This window comes from Girardinichthys multiradiatus, chromosome 21, assembly GCF_021462225.1.
Source record: "Girardinichthys multiradiatus isolate DD_20200921_A chromosome 21, DD_fGirMul_XY1, whole genome shotgun sequence".
NCBI classification, from domain to species: domain Eukaryota; kingdom Metazoa; phylum Chordata; class Actinopteri; order Cyprinodontiformes; family Goodeidae; genus Girardinichthys; species Girardinichthys multiradiatus.
In genome coordinates, this window is record NC_061813.1 from 31,875,766 (window position 1) to 31,887,795 (window position 12,030).

Here is a 12,030-nt window from a genome sequence, read left to right on the forward strand (position 1 = left end):
CTCTCTCTCTCCAGGTAGCAGAGCATTGTGCAGGTTAACAGCAATGACACCCCTGCTCTAGGCTTTCCCACCTGTAATTGTTTTATTGTGTCTTTTTTGTTTTGTTGGTTAATAAAAGCTTGGTGCATTTTGCATCTGGGTTCTAATAAAGCATCACACATCCAAGAATTACCCCTAACTTTTGATATTTACCAGTCATCTTGTAAATAAAATATTAAATATTTCCACATACCCCCTACAATGTGCTCTTGAGTACCTTCAGTTAGGAATTACTGCCATAAATAACCATAATGTAAATAACTGAAAATCTGAAGGAAAATGGTTTCTGGATGAATCCCGTGTAAAGTTTTAAGATTACAGTTGTTTTAAAATGGCAGAAATCAATCTGTCTGATACTCCATTAGCTTAGCCCTCCGGTAAAAAAAACTGTACACTGGATGTTTAAACTGCATCCTACTCCAGGTAACATAACAAACACACAAATTTTCATTTGAAAGAAATTCAGAATATCTCAAGAAAATTCAGATTATTTAGATAAACTTTTATGTGACATATATAATTTCTGTAGATTAAAAGAAAACGTGTTTTATTTTACTTAGCCTGTAAATAAGTACCCCGTGACCCACTATGGAATAAGCAGTAGAAAATGACTGACTGACTGTAAATAAGTAATTCCTAAGATAAATCAAGCTTGTATAATTGGAATTTTACCCTGTATATTTCAGCTTGGTCAGTTAAAATATGCTAAATTAAGTTTGGGCTGTAGCCTAACCTACACCTAATTACTACTTTGGCATATTTCATGATATTTATGAATTGAAGAAGATTTCTGCATTTATTAGTATGCAATGGACAAATGTAGCACCACAGATATCACAAATTACTTTATTTTTGTTGTTTGTTTGCATAAAAGTAAAAGAAAAACATCGTACAGTGGTGGTTTCAGGCCCCACATACATATGTAGGTCATAATTTCAATGCAAAAATAAACTCTTTAAAAAGGTAAACACAAAACAAACTAGAAGCAGAGACATAAACTCAAGAGAATTAGACAACAGGTTAAGCTAAACATGAAGTATAAGTACAAAGGGCTCTGATTACTGACTGAGGACAGGTGTACTGATTGCAAATAGGAGACAGATATTGCAAGCTGAACAACTATGACAATTGAGGTAAGACCAAAAAAACACTAAGGAACTTAATCAGAAACAGCTAAACAAAATATGACAAAATAATTGTAAAAAAGAGCATTGTTAATTTATATATTTGGAGAAATTAAGCAGTTCTGTTTTTGCTCCATATTTAATCTAATTAAACAATCCTTAAAATCCACAGTCTTGCACTTTTAAGGAAAACTGAATGGGCCCATCTTAATGCTATGTGCAAAAATGTATACTAGTAATTTTTGTGTAATCTTGCTAAGGGACAACACTAAACACATGCTTATATATCAAATAATAGAACTCTCTTCTCATAATTTTTTTAAATCCCTTTGGGAAGCTGCACAGCAGACTAGGGACAGCAAATTCCAAGGTCCACCCATGTGTGTAATGATTACGATGAAGTGATTGTACAATGTGAATCTACCCCTCCTCCCCATTGTCCCCCTCGCAGTCCACAGTGCCCTGGCCCTTTCCACCCCCATCATGATATCAATTTATATTATGGCAGAAGACAGACGCACCAATGAACTGTAACAAGTGGCATCTCTGGAGAGAGCCAGTGCCACGAGACTGCCTTAATTAGGCCTGAAAAATGGCAGGTTATTTCATCGCAGCACTGCCTGTTAATCTGAGCTACAGAGCCACAGAGTCAACTCTGGCCCCAACTGGCAAATGTTATTATTTCATCTTAGCTGTGGCTCTGAATAACCCATGGGCGTGACAGCCCGTGGGCAGCATGCAATATTAATTTATTTGTTTATATTTTAGCAAAGCTTTACAGGTTAGCAAGCACATTTAGTACAGCCAACTTGTTCACAGCCACGTCCACACAAACAGTATGCAACGGGAGCATTTTCATTAATTAGGAATCACCGAGGTGGTGGAGCGCATTTTAGAAAAGGAATGAGTCCAACCTGCCTGTTTGGAAACAGAGAGCAGACACCTCGTTGTAATTCAAACTGTGTTTTCACATTCAAATGTCAACCCCTCTCCTTCCCTTTGCTCTGTATGTGTTTTTGGGTGTAAATTTCATCATGAAATTTCCATCTTCCCTTCCTTCATTATGCAGTCTGAAGGTGGGATCCCACAGGTGCACTGCAGTGTTGCCCACCAGCAGGCTGTGTTTGAATGGGATTGAATAGAAATTGGAATACGTGAAAAATAAAAACAAAAATAAGCACTTCTTGTTTCTGGTTATGACTCACTATAGCAATAAAAGGAGGAAACACGTAAAAATGCATGCTTTACAGCCTTAATTTATGTCATCTAAAATACACGTACAGCACCACTCTTCATGCTTATGAAGATGTGTAAAAAGCTGTGTAAAAATTCAAGGCGTAATCTCAGGCAGAATATGTAGAAAAATCTAACATTTAATTTAACTATATTTATTCAGTGGGACCCTTAGAAGATAAACAAGCCCAAAGCATCACAGATCCTCCACTGTACCTGACAATGGGCATGAGGTACATCTGCCTACATTCATCCTTTTGTTTTACACCAAACCTACCTGGAGAGTTTGTTACTACAATGATCAACTGTAGTCTTGTCTGACAACAGCACACACTTTTCCGTACTGTTAAGGTAATTTCACGTTTATATTTTAGATAGTAAGGCAGAAAATGCTTTTTCCTGGCATTATTCCCAAACAAAAAACTGGCATTAAGATAGTGTCCAGTGGTTCTTATGGGAACATGGTGATTTCACTGTTTTTATACCTACCTTACCATTCTCCTCCCTGTGCATGGTGGGAAGACAAACTCCTCATACAGCCTAGGGGTCATTGCTAATAGAAATGAGGATCACTAATTTTAAGTTTCTAAATTTTTTTTAAAATAATGAATACATTCATAAAAAGTGTCACCTACTTTATTAGGAACTCCTGCCTATTACCAACTTAAATCCCATTTTGCCTTCAAAATTGCCTTTATCCTTTGTGATGTAGAGTCGACAAGGTTTCAGAAACATTCCCCAGAGATTTGAGTCCACATTGACATTATGGCATCACACAGTTCCTCCATATTTCTTCGGCTTTATATTGTATCTATGATGCAAATCTCTTGTTCCACCCACATCCCTAAGGTGCCCAATTGGATTGAGTTCTGGAGGCAGTGGAGGCCACTGCATACAATGAACCTATTGTCATGTTTAAGTAACCAGTTTAAGATGATTTAAGCTTTTTGATAGGGTACATTATCTTTTATAAGGTCACCATTAGAAGATGGGTACACAGTTGTCATTAAGGGATGGACATAGTCAGGAACAATGCTCAGATACGCTGTGGTGTTTGAACTGTTTCTTAACTGGTTCTAATGGGGGTATAGTGTGCCAAGAAAAGATCTCCCACACTATTATACTTCCACCACCAGCCTAAATTGTTGTTATAAGGCACAATCCATGCTTTCATGTTGGTTTCTGTTCCTACTGTGTGAATGTGGCATTTTTCCAATCTGTTATTGTCCACTTTTAGTAATCCTGTGTAAATTATAGTCTAATCTTGTGCTGCCATGGCCCACCTGCTTCAGGGTTTGAAAAGTTGTGCATTCAGAAATGGTATTCTGCTTACCTTGGTGCAATAATTTATTTGGGCTATTGTTAAATGTAAATCATCTCAAGCCAGTCATACTCTTATGACACGTGACAACAAGGTACTTTCATCCACACAATTCTTACCAATATAATGACAAGCAAAGAATGCGTTTCACAAATGGAGTGTAAGTTGAACCTTCATTTTTGTGGTTTGCGGTTTTTCATGTTATTTTTTCTAATTTTGTCTGAAGACCAAGTTGTACAAATTGAATTCTTTTCAAATTGCTTTTTACAGATTACATAATATGACTGTATATAACAGCAATTATTAGGACTGCCAATAAGTGTGGAATGTCTGATTTTGTTAGTAAACTATCATTTCTTAATATAGGATTATTTCCCCCATTAAATAAAAGGACAACATTTTAATGTCAGATTTTTCTAAATTGTTCAGTTTGAAATAACACAACTAAAATAGCAATTTACCTTAATTTAATTTAACAATGTCCTTTTCTTAATTACACCACATATTTACCATGTTATGATGTTGATTATTCAAGTCAGACAGGTCAATTGCATTGCTCAGATCTACTGACACAGGTAAAGTCAGATAGCGATACCTATCCAGCACATCCCAAGCATTCTAATTTGTTTATAGAATTAATTTCCCAAAATGTTTTAACTACTCTGCTTTTGCACAATGACTGTCATTATTGTTGTCATGGTACAAGCCGGTCTAAGATGTCAAGATTTAGTAAATTAGCATAGTCTTCTGACTCTGAACTCTAGAAACGACTCCAGATCACAACACTTCCCTAAAGGCTTTTATAGTAGACCCTAAGCATGACAGATATAGTCATATTCAATAAATTAGAATATTATTGGAAAGTTCAAATATTTTAGTAACTCATTTCACTAAGTGAAACACATTATGTAGATTAATTACACACAGACTGATGTTTTCAAGCCTTTATTTCTGTTAATTATAATGATTTTCCGCTTACAGCTAATGAAAACACGACATTTAAGATTATTACATCAGGCCAATAAAAAAAAAAAACATTTTTAGTACAGAAATGTAGGCCTAATTAAAAGTGTTTATTATTTGCTTAATGGCTGTTATTTTTAGAGGTTTAATCTCACAAATGAGCTTCATTGGAATGCATATTCTAATTGAATATGACTGTATCAGTTCATTCACCACCCTTCCTATGTAAAGAAGCCATCACTGTGGAAAAGAAGAAATCTAGACTCATCAGACCACATGACCTTTTTCCACTGCTCCAAAGTTCAATCTTTACACTCCATAGCCATTTTGAAGTCACCTTTTCTTCTTCTACCCCACTGATAAATGTTTTTCTTCAGGCTACACAGCTGTTAAGTCCAAATACAATGAACTCTCTATGAAAAAAAAAGTTAAGAGGGGATCATATTTGCACAGTTAACCATTGTTTGCTGTTCTACTGTTGATTTTCTTTGAAATTATTACACTGTGTTTAAATAAACTTGGTTCACAGTGGAGTTGTCAGTTGCATTTCCTCATCAAAGTTATTTCAGGGCGTGCATCAGACAATTTAGACAACATTGTCCTGATTTGTTTCTTATCTTGCTACAAATCAATATTCTAAGCATGTTAAAGCTGGTTAATAAAGAATGTATTGCTCTACATGGTTGTTAAAGAGAAGTTGTCACAATCCCCGCAGGTCTTTAAGCTGGTTCATAAAAATGTTTAAGCACATAAAGTTCCTATGTTTAAACACATACATGTGAAACATCTTATGCGTATTTGCTTTGTACTTTAATTGTAGGTTGGGAAAACCAACTAGAACACCTCTCAAAGATTAAATTCTTACCTGAAAAATATGAGGGTCTCACCGGCCTACAGTACAAATCCAAATGATTGCCTTAGGTTAAAAAGTGCTGATAGCAAAAGTAAAAAAACAAAACAAAGATTTATTTCCACTTTTGTCAGTTTGTATTATAAATTAGTGAACATTTTACTGCAATGCTTGGCTGCATTAAATACAAAACTTGCAACTCCAACTCAATAAAGGTCATTGTGATGTAATTTGCAGATTAAATTTCTATGTTGCACGTCAAAATTTTCTTCAGCTGAATCAAAACAAAATTTAAGTAATAATCTTTGGACAAAAGGAAGAGTGTTTAAAAGTTAGCACACAGCTGATGCACTCAGACCTGAACCTTCAGAGGCACATAAAGATAGTAACAAGGTCAGCCTTCTATCACCTAAAGAACATCTCCAGGATCAAAGGACTAATGTCTCAGCAGGACCTTGAAAAAATAATTTATGCGTTCATCTTTAGTAGAATTGATTACTGCAACGGTGTTTTCACAGGTCTGCCTAAAAAGTCGATCAGACAGCTGCAGTTGATCCAGAATGCTGCTGCCCGCGTCCTCACTAGAACTAAGAAAGTAGAGCACATCACCCCGGTTCTAAAGTCCCTACACTGGCTCCCAGTAGCTTAGAGAATAGACTTTAAAATACTTCTGTTAGTCTATAAATCACTGAATAACTTGGCACCAAAATACATTACAGACTTGTTGTCAGTGTATCAACCACCCAGACCCCTCAGGTCTTCTGGGTCAAATCTACTCTGCATACCCAGAACCAGAACCAAACATGGAGAAGCAGCTTTTAGTTCTTATGCTCCACTAATCTGGAATAAACGCCCAGAAAACTGTAAAATCGCTGAAACCCTAAGTTGCTTCAAATCAAGATTAAAAACTTATTCGTTTAGAGTGACCTTTGAATGTATCATCTAAACATTATTACTTAAGTTTTCAGTCCAACTTTCCTTTCATTTTCTTATTCATCATTATATTCTCTTTATTTTTTAATTATCTATGTTGTTTGATTTCCTGTATCATTGTAATGTTTTTCCATATGTACAGCGCCTTGAGTGCCTTGTTGCTGAAAAGCACGATATAAATAAACTTCACTTGACTTGACCTCCTGTGACTGACTGCATACATACCGTAATGTTTAATTGCACTGTTACACCCCAAATCTCTATATATCATATTTCACTGATATAATTGGATTTTTGACACCCACAAACAACTACTTGTTGCTTCTCTGTGGTGGCTATTTTGTCTGGATGTGTGCTATAATGCCTTTATACTGTCCTTATATTTAATGGTTTTCAATGTTTAGTAGGGGTGAGATGATACACGTATTTATACCAAAAATATCTGGTATAGCCAGGGGTCAAAGTGAGCCGGTACGGTCCGGTACTGCGTACTATTAAAAGATTCTGCGCCGGTACACAGTACCGGGAAGAGGGAAGAACCTGGCTGTCTGCTATGAAGCTGTCATCCAGAACCAGTTACGGCTGCAAAAACTCACGAGCACACAAAGAAGGCCAGATCCGCTACCAATAGGCAGTCTAAAACACGACTTAATCTGTTTATAAATATAGTTGTTTTCCCCTCATTCCAAATAGTTTCTGAACTGTTCTGCTATGCTGGAGCCTCAATGCTCTTGGTTTGCTTCTCTCCCCTCAGCCTTTAAAATGAGCACCGCTACGTTTAATGTCTGTCTGCTTGCTGCTAAATACCCCAGTTAAAAGCAAAGGGAGAGTAACTAGTTGTGTTTAGTGTTATTTTGCTGAATTACAACAACACAGTACAGCTTGAAAACACAGCTTATGAACAGACATTTCACATACACTACACGAGAGCGCATGCGCGCTTACCTCCAAAACAGAGCGGTTGCCAAGGACATCGGTGCGTTCGATTTAAAGGACTGGGAAATTTTACACAGGTGGTGCACAGACATAAAAAAACGCCGCTTCCATTAGGACAGGACGAACAATAAATCACTTACCATCTACATACTTTTAAATAAAAACTGTGAAAACAACCAAACTGTCAAATTTGTCATTTAAATGAATGTTCTTTAACAATTGAAATATATACATCGTCTACATTATCAAGTGATTCTAATTTCTGCATATACAGACAGCCTACATTAAAGTAAAATATTGATACATTTTAATTAGTTTGAGTTTGGACTTTGCTGAGAGAGAGAGATCTTGAAGGGGGTTCTCTCACAGATGAGAGTAACAGCACACACACACATTATATATATATATATATATACAGGTGTTGGACAATGAAACTGAAACACCTGGTTTTAGAGCACAATAATTTATTAGTATGGTGTAGGGCCTCCTTTTGCGGCCAACACAGCGTCAATTTGTCTTGGGAATGACATATACAAGTCCTGCACAGTGGTCAGAGGGATTTTAAGCCATTCTTCTTGCAGAATAGTGGCCAGGTCACTACGTGATACTGGTGGAGGAAAACATTTCCTGACTCGCTCCTCCAAAACACCCCAAAGTGGCTCAATAATATGTAGATCTGGTGACTGTGCAGGCCATGGGAGATGTTCAACTTCACTTTCATGTTCATCAAACCAATCTTTCACCAGTCTTGCTGTGTATATTGGTTGCTGTGTGTATTGGTGCATTGTCATCCTGATACACAGCACCGCCTTCAGGATACAATGTTTGAACCATTGGTTCGGTAGTCCTTGGCAGTGATGCGCTCATCTAGCACAAGTATTGGCAGCCCAAACCATCACTGATCCACCCCCATGCTTCACTCTGGGCATGCAACAGTCTGGGCGGTACGCTTCTTTGGGGCTTCTCCACACCGTAACTCTCCCGGATGTGGGGAAAACAGTAAAGGTGGACTCAGCAGAGAACAATACATGTTTCACATTGTCCACAGCCCAAGATTTGCGCTCCTTGCACCATTGAAATCTACGTTTGGTATTGGCATGAGTGACCAAAGGTTTAGCTATAGCAGCCCGGCTGTGTATAATGACCCTGTGGAGCTCCCGACGGACAGTTCTGGTGGAAACAGGAGAGTTGAGGTGCACATTTAATTCTGCCGTGATTTGGGCAGCCGTGGTTTTATGTTTTTTGGATACAATCTGGGTTAGCACCCGAACATCCCTTTCAGACAGCTTCCTCTTGCATCCACAGTTAATCCTGTTGGATGTGGTATGTCCTTATTGGTGGTATGCTGACATTACCCTGGATACCGTGGCTCTTGATACATCACAAAGACTTGCTGTCTTGGTCACAGATGCGCCAGCAAGACGTGCACCAACAATTTGTCCTCTTTTGAACTCTGGTATGTCACCCATAATGTTGTGTGCATTTCAATATTTTGGGCAATTATATAATTATATAATGTTCCTAAGTACCGGCAAGAATTTAAAACTACTTTCACCCCTGGGTATAGCCCTGTCGGTTCGGTTCACACCGTGGACTGAATGAATACAACTTTGTTTCACACCTGAACACATGCAGACTGTTTATATGTGGAATGTTTTGCCCTTGAGTGTGCAATGCAACGTTCTGTAACGCAATTCCAAAAAGCAACACCAAAACAAAACAGTGATGACTTCCATATATCACTAAACTCTGCAATTGGTGAATATTACCAATGCCTACATTAAGAATCCAACATTTTCGTATAATCTATCTATCCAGGCACTGACTATGTCTGCTTATACTAATTTATTAATTGAAAAAACCCAACCAAAGTTCCATACTTTCTGCTCGATTTTGCTTTAGAACTTACTAAAATAAAATTTAATTCAGAACTTGAAAAAAAATATTTACTGCTGACCGAAATAGAAAAAAAAATCATAAGCTTATATAGTTCTTATTTGATTGAAGTGTGCCAAACATGTATCGTACTGTATCCTTAAAATCCAAACACCTACCAAACCATGATTTTTTGGTGCACCGTTACACCCCCTAGAATCCTAAATTCCAGTTTCCTTAAACAATACAATGCTGGCAACGTTTTATTTATTTATGTTTTTAATTTGTACATTCGTGTGACTTTCAGGCTTTTAAAGTTTATGAAATATTTAAATACTGCTACAAAAAATACATCAAAGTTTCACTAAGACACCATTTTATAATTTAGACACCTATATTGACAGAATTTGAATGCATCACGTCAGTTGCTGGGTGGACAAACACAGATGCTGAAGCTTCTCACTTTACAACAGAGGAGCCGCTGGCTACACCAAGGGTGGGGGACTTTGCAGCTTAGCTATCATAAGGGTTAGGTAAGCGATCTGTCGGCTCGAGCTGAGTAATTACAGATCTGCTATACCTTTTTCCTCCTGATGATGCTGTCATCTGCAGTGGCTGTTTCTGTGTCCTGGAGGTTGTTATGATTGCTGAGGAATTACTTTGGTTAGGTTTAATTTTTCAGGTTACTTTGAAAGAAGTGCATCAAGTATCACCAAAAGTTCAGATGTTGATGGGTTGTAGGCATTTATTTTTTTGTAAATGTCAGTGTTTTGCACGAATTGTGGCTCGTCACAAATATCTAAAGTAAACCTTAGTTCAGTTAAGACAGAAAACACATTGGCTTACAAATGTATTAAAACATTTTGAACTTTTTCATATTTTGAATCAGCCCCATGTATTTATATTCAGGCCACCTGTGTCAACCCTAACCCTCACCCTACTAGCTTTGCATATCCAGATATTTGCAAAGCAGCTCAAGTTCTGTAGATTGCATAGAAAGCGTATGTGAGCTTTCATTTTCAAAATCATCAAGTCACAGATTATTAATTGGGTACAGGTGTAGACTTTGAGTAGTCCTTTCTAAGACATGAATGTTGTGGTGCTTGTCTCCAGCAGTCATTGGGTGAGAGGCAGAGACATCCATGACCGGTTAACAGATCCATCATAGGGCAACACTGAGACGTGTGAAACAAACAGCCATGCACACACACATTCACCTAACATGTTTTTGTACAGTGGTAGGAAGCCGGGATACGCCGGCTGGCATCCATCCGTCCGTCCGTCCGTCCGTCCGTCCGTCCGTCCGTCCGTCCGTCCCATTTTCTAAACCCATTTCTTGTGTACAGGGTCACGGGGAGCCTGGTGCCTATTTTCAGCGGTCTACAGGCAAGAAGTGGGATACACCCTGGACAGGTCCATAGTCCATTGCAGGGCAACACAGAGACACACAGGACAAACCACGACACGCACACCCTCACACATAAGTGCAATTTAACCTAACAGTCAGAGGAAGTCAGAGTACCTAGAGGGAACTCATGCATGCATGGCTAGAACATACAAACTCCAATCAGAAAGACCCCAGCCTGGGAGTCAAACCCAGGACCTTTTTGCATCAAGGCAACAGAACAACCCAGACATGGCACCTTTTAAGGCCTGCAGACTGATTGCCGATTGAAGATTTGTGTGCAGGAGTGTCAAATAGGTGCGATTCAGTAAGTTCAGACGGATCTAGGTAGCTTCTAATTGTTATGAATAGGTGACTTCTGTTTGGTTACCATAGTGAAAACAATGGAGTTTGGACTGTTGAACGACATCTGTGTTAACTGTTTTGCAAAAGGGTGGGGAAAATGTGTCAATCCAATGAGAAAGGGTTAATACATTTGCAAAAGGTGTATTCTGCTCTGCTGAGATAGTAATGGTGAAAACAAGTGGATCCCAGTTTCTTTAAGCAGGTCAAAGCAATCAGGAAAAACTATGAAGTCTATAGTTGTGACTTGACAAAATGTGAGACAGTTCTAGGTATTTAAATACTTTAGCAAAGCAATGTTCCTCCAATGTATACTTAATTCTTCATTTTAAGTCCATTTCACTCTTGGTATTTTCATTAAAATAAATATCTCAGAGCCTGCAAGGCTGCGTGACCTCTTTAAAATAAAGCCATACCACAGTCAAACATTATGCACAAAAAACAAAAGAACACATCCAGCATGAAATATTGTGTTTCATTTTTCCAAATATACCCATTTAATTTTTTGCACAGCCACCATCAACCCAATAATGAAGACGTGCAAAATATGAATACAAATAACACATTTAAAATGGCCTAATAGCCATTTCTAATAAAAATACATCATTCTGATCAATTGTACGTATTCAGGCATACACGCCTTCTTTAGCCTTTGCCTCCAATTGTATTTTCCAAATGCCATAAGCTGAAAAATGACAAAACACGCAAGTCATTCAGCAACAATGGGGCCAAATGTTCTGGGAAAAAATGCCATGCAAGGACACAGTTTATTTTCCCCACTTTTTCTTCTAGTAGCCAAAATTGCACTGGATACCATTGCGCTATACTAAGATAAACTTTCTGTTCTTGTTCCCGACAGGTTTATTATCAAACTATTACGGAACACCACTCCAACCCTCTATAAAATATGACATTCAACTGTGCAAAAAGACCACAGGCAGAGTCTAGAACAGTGACGAGAAAGTGAATGAGAGAAAGTTCCCTAATGAAAGGCAACTTCTACAATTCC

The 12,030-nt window shown here is 37.9% G+C and overlaps 1 protein-coding gene across 1 annotated transcript in view; it reads right to left on the reverse strand.

The window, feature by feature from the left end:
• The window catches only part of LOC124858401 (cadherin-7-like), a 205,626-nt gene that overhangs the window by 45,865 nt on the left and 147,731 nt on the right, over positions 1 to 12,030 (reverse strand). The gene's annotated exons all lie outside the window — the stretch shown is intronic.